The 15,658-nt window shown below is 41.6% G+C and overlaps 2 pseudogenes; one reads left to right on the top strand and one right to left on the bottom strand.

Annotated features, from left to right (window-relative positions):
- Positions 1-1,307: 1,307 nt before the first annotated feature.
- On the top strand, positions 1,308-8,309 carry LOC117414318 (ectonucleoside triphosphate diphosphohydrolase 8-like; annotated as a pseudogene).
- Positions 8,310-10,168: 1,859 nt separating this feature from the next.
- Positions 10,169-11,860, bottom strand: LOC131697763 (galactoside alpha-(1,2)-fucosyltransferase 2-like; annotated as a pseudogene).
- Between the last annotated feature and the right edge of the window lie 3,798 nt (positions 11,861-15,658).

Below are 15,658 nucleotides of genomic sequence, written 5' to 3'. Positions count from 1 at the left end.
GGACCAGGAAGTAACTGAAACCAAAACAATGGATGGGCGGGTGAAGCTGAATGCTATGGCACTCAGCTGAATTTATTAATAAACAAAACAAAACAAAAGATTTAAACAAACAAAACAGAAACCAAAGGGCACGAGGGCCAAACGAATAGACAAAGACTGTTTAGCAGTCGTTTTTTTAAATGTTATTTTTCCTCGCTCTCGCTCTAACTCTCTCCCCGTACTCTCCTCTGTATACTCCACCCTGCAACATGGGCAGCTGAAGGTTCTTATACTCTGGCCGAGGGGTTAACTAGCTGTTAATTATCTTATTACCCCTCGGCCACAGTCTGCACGCGTTTGGTAAGGATGCATGACTGTCAGCTAGTTAAATAATCAGTAGCTGATCAGTCATGCATCCTTACGGGGTTTTTAAATATAAGTAATAAAAGACGCAGCGCTTTTATCCGCGCCGCAAACAAAAATACAAATAATAATACATAGGGGTGGGACACTCCGCCACAATCCCCAACGGAGAAAAGTATATCAATGTACTTCTAAACACATACTGTGAATAATGCTGTAAGTAAAAGAGTACTTACAGATGTCAGTAAGGTGGGCCTGCTTATTTTTTTGTCAAACTTTCTGTTCTTCATTGCTTGGCATTGTCCCTGACGTCTGCAGAACTAACAGTAGTGTGAGGACGTTTTAATTATATTTTATTGATTCAAATTAATATTATTTACTTTGATTAAGTTTGCTCATGCATTAAAAATTCCACTTACACCTGCCAAGTAGCCTACACATAGGTGAAAGTGTCATTTTGACTGAAACCAACAGGGGTTTGGGAGCCGCCTAGGCTCCCCCCAAAAACTATGGGGTTCCACATGATCTCAGATGCATTCTGAGCATTCACTGGACCACCTTCAGAATCAAATTTGAACTTAACTTTGACTCCTGCACCCACAAGCCACAACTCCTTATGTGATGTAAATCATGTGATTTTTGAAAATGTTAACATGCTGCCCTGAAACCATGCATTTTAAATATATAGTGCGTCAAAAAGTTAAGATGTAATATATCTGTAAGGCTGTTTTTTTTCTAATTAAGGGTTTGTGTGCTTATGCCCGTGTGTTATCTGGAAAAGTAAAAAAGGTAAGGTGACCATATTTTGTAAACAAAATCCGGGGGCACTCAGTTTTGGGAGCACAGCAAAGTAGCCAAGACTGACATGTATGTTGCAGAGTGTATCATGAGCAGGTTCTATTTTAACAGTTGCACGTATTCGTTACAAACAGAAAACAAATATGCAGACAATCTACTGAAACAGACACACACTGCGCAATAATTAAGCAGAATTTTTTTTAATTATCCCAAACTAAACAAAACAGGCAATATGCAAAAGTCTACTTCTTCTGTTGCTTTCAAGCCAAAACTAAGTAGACAGGGTTACACATGGACATACTGGGAACTTGATATAGCTAACCAGGACTAAAATCTAATTTTACTGACATACTACTGTACAGTATGCTGTTATGGGTTTTCATGTTATGTCAATTTAGATTATAGAAAAAAAAATCATTTTTTTTTTCTAAAGACAAATCATTGTATTTTGACACACTTACATACGCACCAAGCACACAAGAGCACGTATTAAAGCCCATAACCCAGGCGTTTATAAAAAAAAAATGAGACGAGCCAAAAATAGGATATTAAACCTAAATATTGTACTAATTACAATAAAGGTTATAATGTACTGTGACAAACAGCGAATGAATCTGAATCAACAATCTCCCTCTCTACCTGTGACAGCACTGTACAGCAAAAACTGCGTGCCCCGTACTGAATGTTTCGGCAGTTTATTCCGGGGGCAGTCGGAAGCCGGCCATTCAGGAATGGGATTGCGTCACGGTACCAGTTTCATTCAACAAAGTTTCATTCATGAATTGGAGGAGACGTGATTGAACTAGCTATCGGAGGGGGCGATGCTGAGGGTACTTTAGGGGGACGTGACGCCATAACCGGTTCCTTTGTTGTGGTTGATGGGAGGAAACGAGAACTGTTTGGAGCGAGAGGTAAGTGTTTTGTGTTTGTTTTGCAACCGTGTGTCTTTTGTCATTGCCAGAATAATTAAACACGGATCTGGGAGCTGCAGCCCGGGGCCAGCGATTCACCCGGACTTCACCGCACCTGCACTTAACCAAGTATCACTGTTTCTAGCACCGCACCTGCACTAAGAGCACGCACTGTCTGGAGAGGTGTTTGTAGGTTTTGTGATTATTATTTCGGGACTGCAACCCCTTGTTTTGACGCTGGCAATACCCATTGCTGGGTAGAGCCAGCTTTATTATTTAATATTTGGTCAAGAAATAAAAAGGAACTTGAACCGTGAACTTTGTGTTTGTCCTTGTCTGGAGCACCTGCATCACCCTTTCACTACACACTGCAGCCCACACGTTCACATGTACTTACTCCCTCTCCATTCTCGTATAATCCTCATGCAGCTGTTTTTTTTCTTGTCATGCGATGCAGTTATCTAAACAAGCACTTTTTTAAGGTGTTTAGTTTTTTTTCAGTCAAAAAATGTCCAATTCAGAACGCACAAACGATTGGACACAAGAACAACCTCTTAGGGGGGCGTTTGTAAACTCAGTCTGAGATTGTCAGAGTGCACTCTGGCCGTTCGTAAACTCTCGGAGTGCTCTTTGGTGTCGTTCGGAAAACTCCGAGGAGAATCCTGTCGGAGCGCTCCGAGCACACTAGCAGCTCCAGCTTTGGAGCTGGATTGTCAGAGCGTTCAATTTCAAATGCGTGAAGGGCTTGCTGTGATGGATGCGGGTATGAAGATGCCATGGATACGATTTTACAACACGCACTGTAGTGCACATACAGGTTAAGAAACACATGTAAAATGCATACAGTGCGATAAATCAATACATTATTTTATAATAGTGATCAATTACTCCACTTTGATACATTATAACTGCAGATTGCAGGTCTTGTTAAATAAATTGATATAAAATAGACGCCGACTTCTCTGGGGCTGCTGGTATGAAACATCGTAAATAAATGCTATTGTTCTAGCCAGTGACCAATGGCCATACTAGTTTTATTTTTTTTTAAAGACAATCACCAATTAATCCATCTATTTGTAACGTTATAGAACACAGTATTGAATAAAACAATGCATTAGCTAACGAATTAGGGTTTCTAACATGAAAAATAATAAATCAAAGTAGAAGCAATATATATAAATATATATAAAATATTTTAAAACTAGTCCTGCACAAGGCCCTTTCACGCAATGATTTGAACTATCGCATTTCATGTTTTACCACATCAAAAAACTGAAAAAAGGCATAGCAATTTTATGTATTTTATTTATTTATTTATTTATTTAAAATAACCCTAAAGTTGCACAATATCACAGTAAGAATTATTCTATTAAGATCTATAATTTGCTCAAAACAACGTGGTGCAGCAGTTTGCTTGGTTTAGACTACAATATGCATGAGCAGCAGGCAATTTCAGGAAGGACTTGGGTGATATAAAGTAGCTGACAGGTCAGACAAATGCATTAATCTAATTAATAGTGATATGTACAGTAAGTGTCAAATAGGGGTGTCTCTAAGTTGAATCGTGTAAAAATATGAAGTCATTTTTTCGTAAGACTGCTCAGACTGAGGCCAGCAGCAAGCTTCTACGTTCTGTAGATAGGAAAAAACTGCTCCCCGGGACTCCTTATTTCCCATATCTTTTTGCGTGAGCGAGGATGGAAGAAGCTGCTGAGTTTACCATCTCACTCTTATAGTATCTCTGCTCTCTCTCACCCTGCGCTCTCCATCGCTGTTTGCATTGTCCCCCTAACAAGACAGTTCCAACCTGGCAGTTCTGGTAACTATCGACTAAATTCCATTTATTAAATTCTTTGTTTTTTATTTATATAGCTGTCCGATGGGCTCAGGAAAAAAAAAAAAAAACTGCCGCTATCACACTCAGTTTCTATGGCCAGTAAAAATAAAGTGTTGACTGAACTCTTAGCCTTTGCAAAAAGTACAGGCAATTCCCCAAGCCTGGCTTGACAGGGGGGTTACACAGCTAAGAGAAGTCACTCCCCCTCGCTGACTTTGGGCAATACATTTCTCAACCCTGACTGACCTGTATCTGACTTCTGAAATGTTTCCCTGCAGGATTCAGAGCCCTGCGCAGAGGGAGCAGGTGCTGGTGGAGGTGGGGAAGATGATTGGCTCGTACCCTTTCAAATTCCAGGGCGCCCGCATCCTGTCTGGGGTGGAGGAAGGGGCATACGGCTGGATCACCATCAACTACCTGCTCAGCTCCTTCATCAAGGTAAGGCAGTGATCTGACTGCCTGGGTGGCACTGGGAGGGAGGCAGTGAGGTTCAGTGATTAAAGCTAAGGTTCGGGAGGGAGGCAGTAGCAGGAAGGCAGAGGTGCCTGTCCCCCAGCCCTGCAGTTTGTTTTCTCTGTGTTGCAGTACTCCTACGAAGGGAAGAGGCTGCACCCCAAGAATGGAAAGATCCTGGGTGCCCTGGACATGGGAGGTGCCTCCACACAGATCACCTTCACCCCTGAAGGACGGATTGCAGACAAACAGACCGAGGCCAGCTTCCGTCTCTATGGATACATAAGAACATAAGAAAGTTTACAAACGAGAGGAGGCCATTCGGCCCATCTTGCTCGTTTGGTTGTTAGTAGCTTATTGATCCCAGAATCTCATCAAGCAGCTTCTTGAAGGATCCCAGGGTGTCAGCTTCAACAACATTACTGGGGAGTTGGTTCCAGACCCTCACAATTCTCTGTGTAAAAAAAGTGCCTCCTATTTTCTGTTCTGAATGCACCTTTATCTAATCTCCATTTGTGACCCCTGGTCCTTGTTTATTTTTTCAAGTCAAAAAAGTACCTTGGGCCGACATTGTCTATAACTTTTTTAGGATTTTGAATGCTTGAATCAAATCACCACGTAGTCTTCTTTGTTCAAGACTGAACAGATTCAATTCTTTTAGCCTGTCTGCATACGACATGCCTTTTAAACCCGGGATAATTCTGGTTGCTCTTCTTTGCACTCTTTCCAGAGCAGCAATATCCTTTTTGTAACGAGGTGACCAGAACGGAACACAATATTCTAGGTGAGGTCTTACTAATGCATTGTTTTAACATTACTTTCCTTGATTCAACACTTCTCACAATATATCCGAGCATCTTGTTGGCCTTTTTTTATAGCTTCCCCACATTGTTTAGATGAAGACATTTCTGAGTCAACATAAACTCCTAGGTATTTCATAGATTCCTTCAATTTCAGTACCTCCCATATAATATTCATAATGCACATTTTTATTGCCTGCGTGCAATACTTTATACTTTTCTCTATTAAATGTCATTTGCCATGTGTCTGCCCAGTTCTGAATGCTGTCTAGATCATTTTGAATGACCTTTGCTGCTGCAACAGTGTTTGCCACTCCTCCTATTTGTGTCGTCTGCAAATTTAACAAGTTTGCTTACTATACCAGAATCTAAATCATTAATGTAGATTAGGAAAAGCAGAGGACCAAATACTGATCCCTGTGGTACACCACTGGTTACCTCGCTCCATTTTGAGGTTTCTCCTCTAATCAGTACTTTCTGTTTTCTACATGTTAACCAGTCCCTAATCCATGTGCATGCATGTCCTTGAAGCCCTACTGCGTTCAGTTTGAGAATTAATCTTTTACCCGGGACTTTGTCAAAATCTAAATAAACCATGTCACAATGCTTTGCAATTATCCATCGTCGATGTTGCATCCTCAAAAAAATCAAGCAGGTTAGTTAGACACAACCTCCCTTTCCTAAAACCATGCTTACTGTCTCCCAGGATATTGTAACCATATAGGTAATTTTCCATTTTGGATCTTATTATAGTTTCCATAAGTTTACATATAATAGAAGTCAGGCTTATTGGTCTGTAGTTACCTGGTTCAATTTTGTCTCCTTTTTTGTGGATCGGTATTACGTTTGCAATTTTCCAGTCTGTCGGTACAACCCCCGTGTCAAGAGACTGTTGCATGATCTTGGTTAGCGGTTTGTTATTAACTTCTTTCATTTCTTTGAGTACTATTGGGAGGATACGAACACACGGCGTACACACACAGCTTCCTGTCCTACGGGAAAATGCAGTTCAGGAACTCTGTCCTTGCCAAGCTTGTGAAGGTAACTCAGGTCAATCCAGCTAGTCCTGCTCTTCTTGGGAGAATCAGTTCCTCAAGGAGCTCCTCTTACAGTGTTTGTTGGACTTCTCTAAAGGAAGCTGCTTCCCAGCACAGTGTGAATGTAATCATAGAATTACGTTGGGCAGCGGAGTATTTTAATTCAGGGACATTAAAGTTTTTTCTTTCACCAGGAAAACAACATAGCCAAGCCAATGGTCCACCCCTACTTCCCCACTGGCTTAATACCACGCTGGGAGAGATCTTTCATTCCCCCTGCCCCACTAAGCCAGAGCCCTACCTCCCTGACAGTAGAGTGACGTTCACGGGCAATGGAAGCCCCGCGCAGTGCGAGTCGCTCATCAAAAACCCTCTTCAACTGTTCCGCCTGCGCCGGGAAGCCAGAGTGCTCATTCGATGGGGTCTGTCAACCTTCAGTGCGTGGCAACTTCTTTGTAATTCTCTGGCATCCCTGGGCTGCTGTTTTTACAGCTTTCATACCAGTTAGTCTCCTGACAATGACTTTGTTTGATGTGCAATTTAGATAGCAAAATAACAAGGTGGGGGCACGTCCCCAAGAGGTGACTCGGATATGAATTGTTGTTATTGTTGTTTCTCTTCAGGCCTTCTCTGCGTTTTTCTACACGTTTGACTTTCTTAAGCTGGCTCCACGGTCCTCTCTGGATGTTACGAAGAAAACCACTGAAGAATTCTGCAAGAGAGACTGGAGCAGCGTGCGTATCGGGGGTGGGGCAGGGCGGGGCAGGGACTCACTGCAGAATCACACTTCAGAAATAATCCAAACCTCAGCATCAAGGCTATTGCATGGCTGAAGGATAGAGTTCTTATATACAGTTGGATATCTGTTCCATAAAACCTTTAGCTGGTAAAACATTTGCAAGCTGTTCTTCTGGTTATCGTCCAGCTGAGTTGTTTGATCCATAACCACCCTGTGCTGAAAGTGCTGCATCTGTGTTTTTGCTGCAGCTGAAGACAGACTTTCCCACAGAGAGGGAGAATAATCTGAGAGAGTACTGCGCCACCAGCTATTACATCACCACTCTACTGGCTGATGCCTACAAGTTTGACAACCAATCATGGAACAAGATCGTCTTTGAGAAGAAGGTGAGGGTGAGGGTGAGGGAGTTTCAGTCCGTGCAGCGATCAAACCTCGCGCCAACAAACTAATAAACTGCAAGCGAAACAGCAGCAGCTTTTCTTCTTCAGACTTGAACCAGCTGAAGATCGTTCTAATGTTATCTTACTCTCTTTTGTTGCGTCTCCTTCCGCAGGGCTGCAGAATAACTGGTGCTACGTGTTCCCCTCGTTCACTCGAGCCCTCCTCTCTTTCAGGCCGATGACACCGATATCGGCTGGATGCTGGGCTACACGCTGAACTTGACCAACCTAATCCCCACTGAGACCCCTGCGAGCTGAAAGGTCATGGCTACAGCGTGCGGGCCGCCTCGGTCTTCTTCATCGTACTGGTCATTGCGCTGAGCCTGCTGGCCCTGGTAGTGCAGTGCTACACTCAGTGCCGCCGCAGCTTCAACTCACACCAGTCAGCAACTGAGTCACCAAAAAGGGGACAGTGAAGAAGAGGAGGAGGGGGACGAGGTCTGGTTAATATAGAGGCCAAGTATGGATTTGTCCCCATCCTGGTTTTTGATGCTGAAATGACAGCAATGGTACGGGTACTTCAGCAAAAAAATGATTTTACTGTATTTTAGTGGAGCTCTGTGCATGGCACAACATTTTATAAACTATCCTGTATCATTCGAAACTTAAGGATCTGAAATCTAAATACTCCATTTCTGTCTTCAATTGTACAGTGTATGATTACATTTTTTGTATAAATATATATTGTAGTATATTTGGATTTCTTGGTTTTGGTATGTTTCTGTTGTATAGTGTTATATTTATACCGGTTCAGAAGTCTCTATTGGTATTTCTGTTTATTGCATATATATAATACTGTAGAAGTGTTCTCTTAGGGGAAATAGATGCACAACTATATTACTCTAAAAATGAATAATATTGATTTCTAGTCTTTAACTGTAGTTTCGGTGTTTTCTCTTCAGATGTAAATGAGGAAAGGTTGACACTTTTGCAATAAAAGGCTTTCCTGTGATGCATGTGATGTGACATGTTTCTAACATGAAACCATCCCCCTGCAGAATAGCCCCTTTAGTTTGCATGGGGTTTTCTCTTAAGCAATAGCATGTCTGTCTGAGTGCTCATTTAACAATGCTCTGCTGTCACCTGCTGATCCTTGAAAGAAGCCTAGAACTCGTGGTGAAAACGAGGATGCTTTTCATATCCTGCCATGTTCACACTGTGCCTTTCCAATGATTCACCCTCTTTGATATCCTGCTTTACCATTCTTATCAGTGTGTTACCATGCTAACCAATTCCTTTCTCTGCCATGCACTGCACTACACATTGCACACTTTAACTCCAGGGTGTTATTATAATAATAATAATAATCTTTATTAATAAAGACAAATGATCACAAAGCACTTAACAAAAGTATGGAAACAGATCAAATAGCATCTAATATACCCAAAATGTTAAAAGCTCTGGTATTTCATCTTTCAAGTTTATTCACAATTTTCTTTTTTTTAAAGTCAGTTTTGTGTCATTCTTCCTCACATTTGGAAACTCTGTAATATAAATCTGTCTTTATAACAACAAACAAACTATCCAAAACACAGCAGAATGACAGAAAATAAAATTATAAAAACAATAGAGAAGTTAAACAGTAGTTCCTCTACATGGATTCCCACCATACCTTCCTGAAATATAATGCAGTACTTAAACAAAAACAAACCAAAAATAAAAAACCCAAACAACCTGTTAAAAGTAAGAACATATAAGAACATACATAAGAAGGTTTACAAACCGAACCAGGTAACTACAGACCAATAAGCCAGACTTCTATCATATGTAAACTTATGGAAACTATAATAAGATCCAAAATGGAAAATTTGACCTTGGCTGCTGCAACAGTATTTGCCACTCCTCCTATTTTTGTGTCGTCTGCAAATTTAACAAGTTTGCTTACTATACCAGAATCTAAATCATTAATGTAGATTAGGAATAGCAGAGGACCTAGTACTGATCCCTGTGGTACACCACTGGTTACCTCGCTCCATTTTGAGGTTTCTCCTCTAATCAATACTTTCTGTTTTCTACATGTTAACCACTCCCTAATCCATGTGCATGCATTTCCTTGAATCCCTACTGCGTTCAGTTTGAGAATTAATCTTTTATGCAGTACTTTGTCAAAAGCTTTCTGGAAATCTAAATAAACCATGTCTTATGCTTTGCAATTATCCATTGTCGATGTTGCATCCACAAAATAATCAAGCAGGTTAGTTAGACACGATCTCCCTTTCCTAAAACCACGTTGACTGTCTCCCAGGATATTGTTACCATATAAGTAATTTTCCATTTTGGATCTTATTATAGTTTCCATAAGTTCACATATAATAGAGGTCAGGCTTATTGGTATGTAGTTACCTGGTTCGGTTTTGTCTTCCCTTTTTGTGGATCAGTATTACGTTTGCTACTTTCCAGTCTGTCGGTACAACTCCTGTGTCAAGAGATTGTTGCATGATCTTTTTTAGCGGTTTGTAAATAACTTCTTTCATTTCTTTGAGTACTATTGGGAGGATCTCATCCGGCCCAAGGGATTTGTTTATTTTAATTGCTGCTTAAAAGAAACATTTTAAGCAGCTGTGTTATTATATGTTCTATAATATATGTTATATTATATGTTATATAATATAACAAAAATAACTGGACTGCGGATAAACTCTGGTCAGGAGGGAGCTATACTTTGTGGTGGCAAAATAAGTTGAGGAGTTAAGGAAGTTAATAAATCCACCCCATATCTCTTCAAAGAGCCAGTTCCTTTTGCAAATCCTACAGTATTTTTTTTCACAAAGGACAGATGACAAAATATTCCCAAACCACATAGATATATTTGGGGAGTTATCATTTTTCCAACAAAGGGCAATATATTTATCAGCTGTTATTAGTGCCATCTTAATAAATCAAACATCCCCAATGCCCATATTTGTCACTAAAGACATATCGCCAAGACATATCAGGTGGTACAATGATGTTTGTTATCTGAGAAACTGTTTGAAATATTGTTCTGGATTGTAATATATCCTGCGGATCAGACTGAATTGCAATAATCAATGATGCCTTTCTTTCTTAACAATCTCTCACGACTGATGCAGCTGTCTTCCATTTCATTAATTCTGCTTTCAGCCTCTTCTACTATTTGAAGGCTGGTGTTCACATCTTTACAGAGTTTTCTGAATTCAGCCAAAACTGTCCCCATTTCACTCGCCTCCTTGTTTGGCATGGAATACCATTCTCTCTTGTTTTGTTCTCCAAGCTTTTTTGGTTTTAACTTTTTTATTTTTAAATTTGGAATTGGCAATTATTTTTACCTATTTTCTCCCAATTTGGAATATCCAATTGTTTTTAAGACCTTGTCTCAGTGCTGCAGCTCCCGTATTGACTTGGGAGAGATGAAGGCAAGCATGCGTGTCCTCTGAAGCGCGTGCTGTCAGCGAGTCCTCCTAATTTTTTGCCAAGTTGTTCATTGTTACAAGTGAAGTAGAGCAATTCATCGATCTATGGTTTGATTGAATTCAGAAGGGGTGAAAGGTCAGCTGGGATCCCATGCCATTCAGGAAGGAAGGCAGCTTCATACTTGAATAATTTCAGGAATGGTGATTCAGGGAGTGTGAAGTTGGAGAGATAAACCGTCTCCCCACCAACAAGGTACCCAGCCCAGTAGCCAAATGTCCCAATAGTCATGATGGTGTGATTGCAGTGAGCAAGAATAGCAAAGCCCTTTGCTGGGTTTGATTCATTTCCATCACCAGAGAAACACACATCTCCTTTAGAAGCATCAATGTTCTCTTTGCACCACTCCATGCCATTGCTGGTTACCACAAACACAGGTTCTTGATACTTGTTCCTGAAATAAGACATGGCTTTACAATGTAGGCCTTATCTGCTACCACTCCCTTCCATGCATCTCTCATAACATGCACATAGTCCCCCCTTCACACATGGACTCCAATGAAGGTGACATTTTCCCGACTCCCTTTAATACCTTCCAGGTACCGGTTGGCCTCGTCTTTGAGGAAATCATGGAAGGTGAATTCCCTAAGGATGTCTTCTTTAATATGATGGTAGAAGGTCCTGTTAGCTTCACATAATCCCCAGGAATGTTGTAATACTCATTGGACATCCAGTCATGGAGCCAGTAATGTTTCCATTGTATGTTTGTGTTAATTTTACTATGAAGCACAGGTAAAGTGATCTTGAAGATTGGTGCTAAGTACTCATGCATCTCTGGAAGTATGTATGCTTGGTGATTGTTTTGCTTAGCCAAGGCATACAGAGTTGCATACTCACCCATTTGATTGCCAAGACGGCCAAGTGAGTTTACAGTCCATATCCCTCGATCCTTTCTAATAGTGGTCATTGTTGATTTGGAACTTGATTTTAATTGATCCATCTTCAGGATTTGCTGTTTATTAAATATTTCAATGACTCCATATAAGAAGGACATTATGAAGATACATAGTAGAAACAGTAAGAAAATACATGGTTTCCAAGTCATTGGCTTTTCAAGTTTCATTTGTTTTCTTTGGTATCCTAAAAAGAGTAAAAGAAAATGTATATAAGTGTTTTTGATAAAGAAAACCACCACCCACTTTCCTGTAAATATGCATGTGTGTGTGTTTAGCAGGGATGGGGTTAATCTCCAGCTCTATCCCTGATTGAATGCCCAGCTGCATCCTATTAAAGGGAGGTTTGTTTGGTGTGTAGTAGAGGGATACAGGAGTAGCAGGCTGTGGTGATGGTATGTTGTTTGCATTTGATTGTTTGAACCTTTTTGTTTTGTATTTTGTTTTGAAAGCTTAATTTTGTTAGTGAATACATATGTGTACGATGTTTCTTTGACAACAGTAGAGAAGCTGGAAGCTTTAATCAGTTCATACATCAGGAGATGGTTGGGAGTTCCACGCTGCCTCAGCAGAGTGGGACTTTATGGTAAAGGAATACTGCAACTAACAACTACTGCAACTAAAGGAATACTGCAACTAAATGACATTAGTAGAGTCACGTGACAAATGCGTAAGGGAGGCAGCACCTGTATTGAAAACTGGAAGAAAGTGGGCTGCAAAGAAAACTGTGGAGGATGCAAAGGCTGCCCTTCGAATTGGTGATATCATGGGGCAAGTTCAGCATGGAAGAGGGGGTCTTGGTCTCAGTTCAGCTCCTCCTACATGGCACAAGGCAGCCCCAGCTCAACGGAGGAAGCTGGTAGTCAACGAGATGTTAAAGCAGGAGGAGAGGATGAGGTGTATAAAGGCTATTTCCCAGGCCAAGCAGGGAGAATGGATGAGATGGGAGAGTGTGGAACAACGCAAGATTGGCTGGCAAGACCTATGGTCAATGGAACAGAGCAGGATCAGTTTCCTCATCAGGTCAACATATGATGTTCGCCCATCACCACAGAACCTAAACCTCTGGGTAGGAGAGGATCCCTCATCTCCTTTGTGTTCATCACCTGCAACATTAAGGCACATTTTGACAGGATGTAAGGTGGCTCTTAGCCAAGGACGGTTTATTTGGCGCCAGGACCAGGTGCTGCAATGTTTGGCCTTAGCATTGGAAGACACGCGTAACATGACCAATAAGTTGCCACCTGTTCCATCAAAACATTACACACAAAAGACAACATTCCTCCACCCAGGAGAGCAACCACCAAGAAAAAGTATTAAAACCAATCCTCGCCCAGGACAACTGGAAGCTGCTAGAGACTGGAAAATGCTGGCAGATGCTGGTCAATGGCTTATTTTTCTACCTGAGATTGCCACCACTAACCTTCGACCAGATATTGTCTTGTGGTCTGGATCAGCATGCCTTGTTCACCTGGTAGAGTAAACAGTGCCACGGGAGGATGCTGTAGATGAGGCATATGAGAGGAAGAAACTGCGGTATGCTCAACTAGCCACTGAAGCGGAACAGCGAGGATGGAGAGACTGGGTTTACCCAGTGGAGGTGGGTTGTCGAGGATTTGTGGCACACTCTACAACCCGGTTTCTCAGAGACGTCGGATTCAGTGGCCAAGAGTTGTGTCGCACAGTGAAGAACTTATCTGAAGCAGCAGAGAGGAGCAGCAACTGGCTGTGGTTGAGACGCAAAGATTCTGGCTGGGGATCTCAAGCACAATAGAAAGAAACGCTGATGTACGGGTAAGTAAGCTGGGCTAAGTTGAGTGGGGGACGGACGGGGGTGATGCTGGGACACCACAATCACCGTCGAGCCCTCTTGAGATGTCGTGGGCTAGTCGACGAAACACCGAGGATGGAAGGTGCCCACTTGAAGACCCCAGAGATGTACCCGACTTAGCTCAATCCAGACGGTTGTCATGCTGATGCGCTGGGGAGACCGCACTGTGGTTTGATCCCCGGAACCAGCATCGCAGCCGTTGTGTGTGCTGATGCGCTAGGGAGGCAATAAGCCGATCCCTGGAGTCAGCATTACACTTCAGCCATCAACACCAGACAGAAGGATATCTACATCATCATATGGAAGGAAGCACAAATGGATGGAGACACATATGGATCACATTAGTTTACTATAAAGCTATGTCTTAGTTGGTGCTTATCTTGGTGAGAGCTGAGTTCAAATCAGCATGAAGTTTAAACATCTACTTTTGTGTAATTGAAATCCTTGTGATGGGGGTTGGTGGGTGTAGCGCCTGTGGGACCTGACGTGACGACACAGACAGGCAGGACCTGTGCACCAGCAAGGCAGGGCTGGGCAGGGTTTTATTAATTCACAAATAAACTAACAAAAAGAATCCCCGGGAATATCAACTATGATAAGCCCGGGTTGAAAATAAAATAAATAAACAAAACACACTGAAAAGCGCTGTTGTTGCTGCCTGTTCTCTCATGCTGCCAGTGGTCAGGAGGACGAATTACCGCTGCTATCAGCTGTCCTCCTGCCACAGTCCTACTGAACTTAATTGCAAGGTTCTGCCTCCGAGTTTCCATTCTGCCACTGCACCACCTGGCTGGGTTTGCAACCTTTTCACAGTTATCTTATTCTATGTTCGCATCCCTGAACAGATGCACATTGATCCTGAGCTCTGGTGCACAGAGTGGCTGGGTGTGGTACAGTTCTCACTTTAGTGGCTCAGGCGTTGTGTCTCCCTGTTGGTGGTGAAAAATAACAGGTGTTATATTTTATTTATTTTCCTTTTTTTACAGTACTTCCTGATAAATGCTCTGCAGCTATTGTGCAGTACTCTTCTTTTTGTAATAATAAATGATCTGGCTAGGAACAGCAAAGCTACATTGTCTTCAATTGAAAGGGACAATATATGGCAAATATTTGTGTCTTCCCCTACTTGTTACCTCTCTAAAGCTGAGGGGCTCTACAATAACACTCATCTATTCTCTTTATTCCATGTGGATTTTGCTTCCCTAGGAATAGTTGGTGGTTTAAATAAAAATTCTGAAAAGAATGCTATATGACGGCTTTGACGGCGTAGCCAAATGTTTTTTTTCGTTTCATTTCGTTTCTCTCTCTCGCTGCTCTCGCTCCTAACACCCACCTTGAATGCAGAGAGCTGCAGGCTTTTATGCAGGTGACCATCTCCTGATTAGCAACAAATTAATCACTTAATTTGGGAGATGGCCACCTTCTACACAAGGTTTTTAATTACCATGGATGGGCTTCCCATCCACACTACCAAACAAAAACAAACATTCGGCTACGCCGTCAAATTTATAAAACAATAAACCATAACAATAACAAACACGGCGCACGCCGTCATATTTTCACAATAACTAAATCATAATAATAATAAACCACAAATACAAAATAATAAACTGCACAGGGGCGGAGGGGAGACGCCGTTCTAAAAATAAACAAATAATAGGAGGCTGTGTGGTCCAGTGGTTAAAGAAAAGGGGCTTGTAATTAGGAGGTCTGCGGTTCAAAGCCCACCTCAGCCACTGACATTGTGTGACCCTGAGCAAGTCACTTAACCTCCGTCTTTCGGGCGAGACGTAGTTGTAAGTGACTCTGCTGCTGATGCATAGTTCACACACCCTAGTCTCTGTAAGTCGCCTTGGATAAAGGCGTCTGCTAAATAAACAAATAATAATAATAATACATTTCAACAGCAGGGCTTTCTACCGCCCTGCTACAGGTAGATAGGACTTTTTCTTGTTATTTGTAGTAATTACCCTGTAATGTACTCTGTTTAATTAGTTGTATTCATCAGTCTTTTGCAGGTAATGTATTGAACTGTGATTAGATCAGTCTGCAGCCATATGAATATTGTCTTATGATACGGCATGAGGACCGGGACATGTAATTCTTCCTTTAAGTTTTATTTGATAAGATTTGGCAGATCTAGGTTGT

The sequence above is a fragment of the Acipenser ruthenus genome, chromosome 16 (genome assembly GCF_902713425.1).
Source record: "Acipenser ruthenus chromosome 16, fAciRut3.2 maternal haplotype, whole genome shotgun sequence".
Classification (NCBI taxonomy): domain Eukaryota; kingdom Metazoa; phylum Chordata; class Actinopteri; order Acipenseriformes; family Acipenseridae; genus Acipenser; species Acipenser ruthenus.
This window is presented reverse-complemented; position numbering and strand designations above follow the sequence as displayed.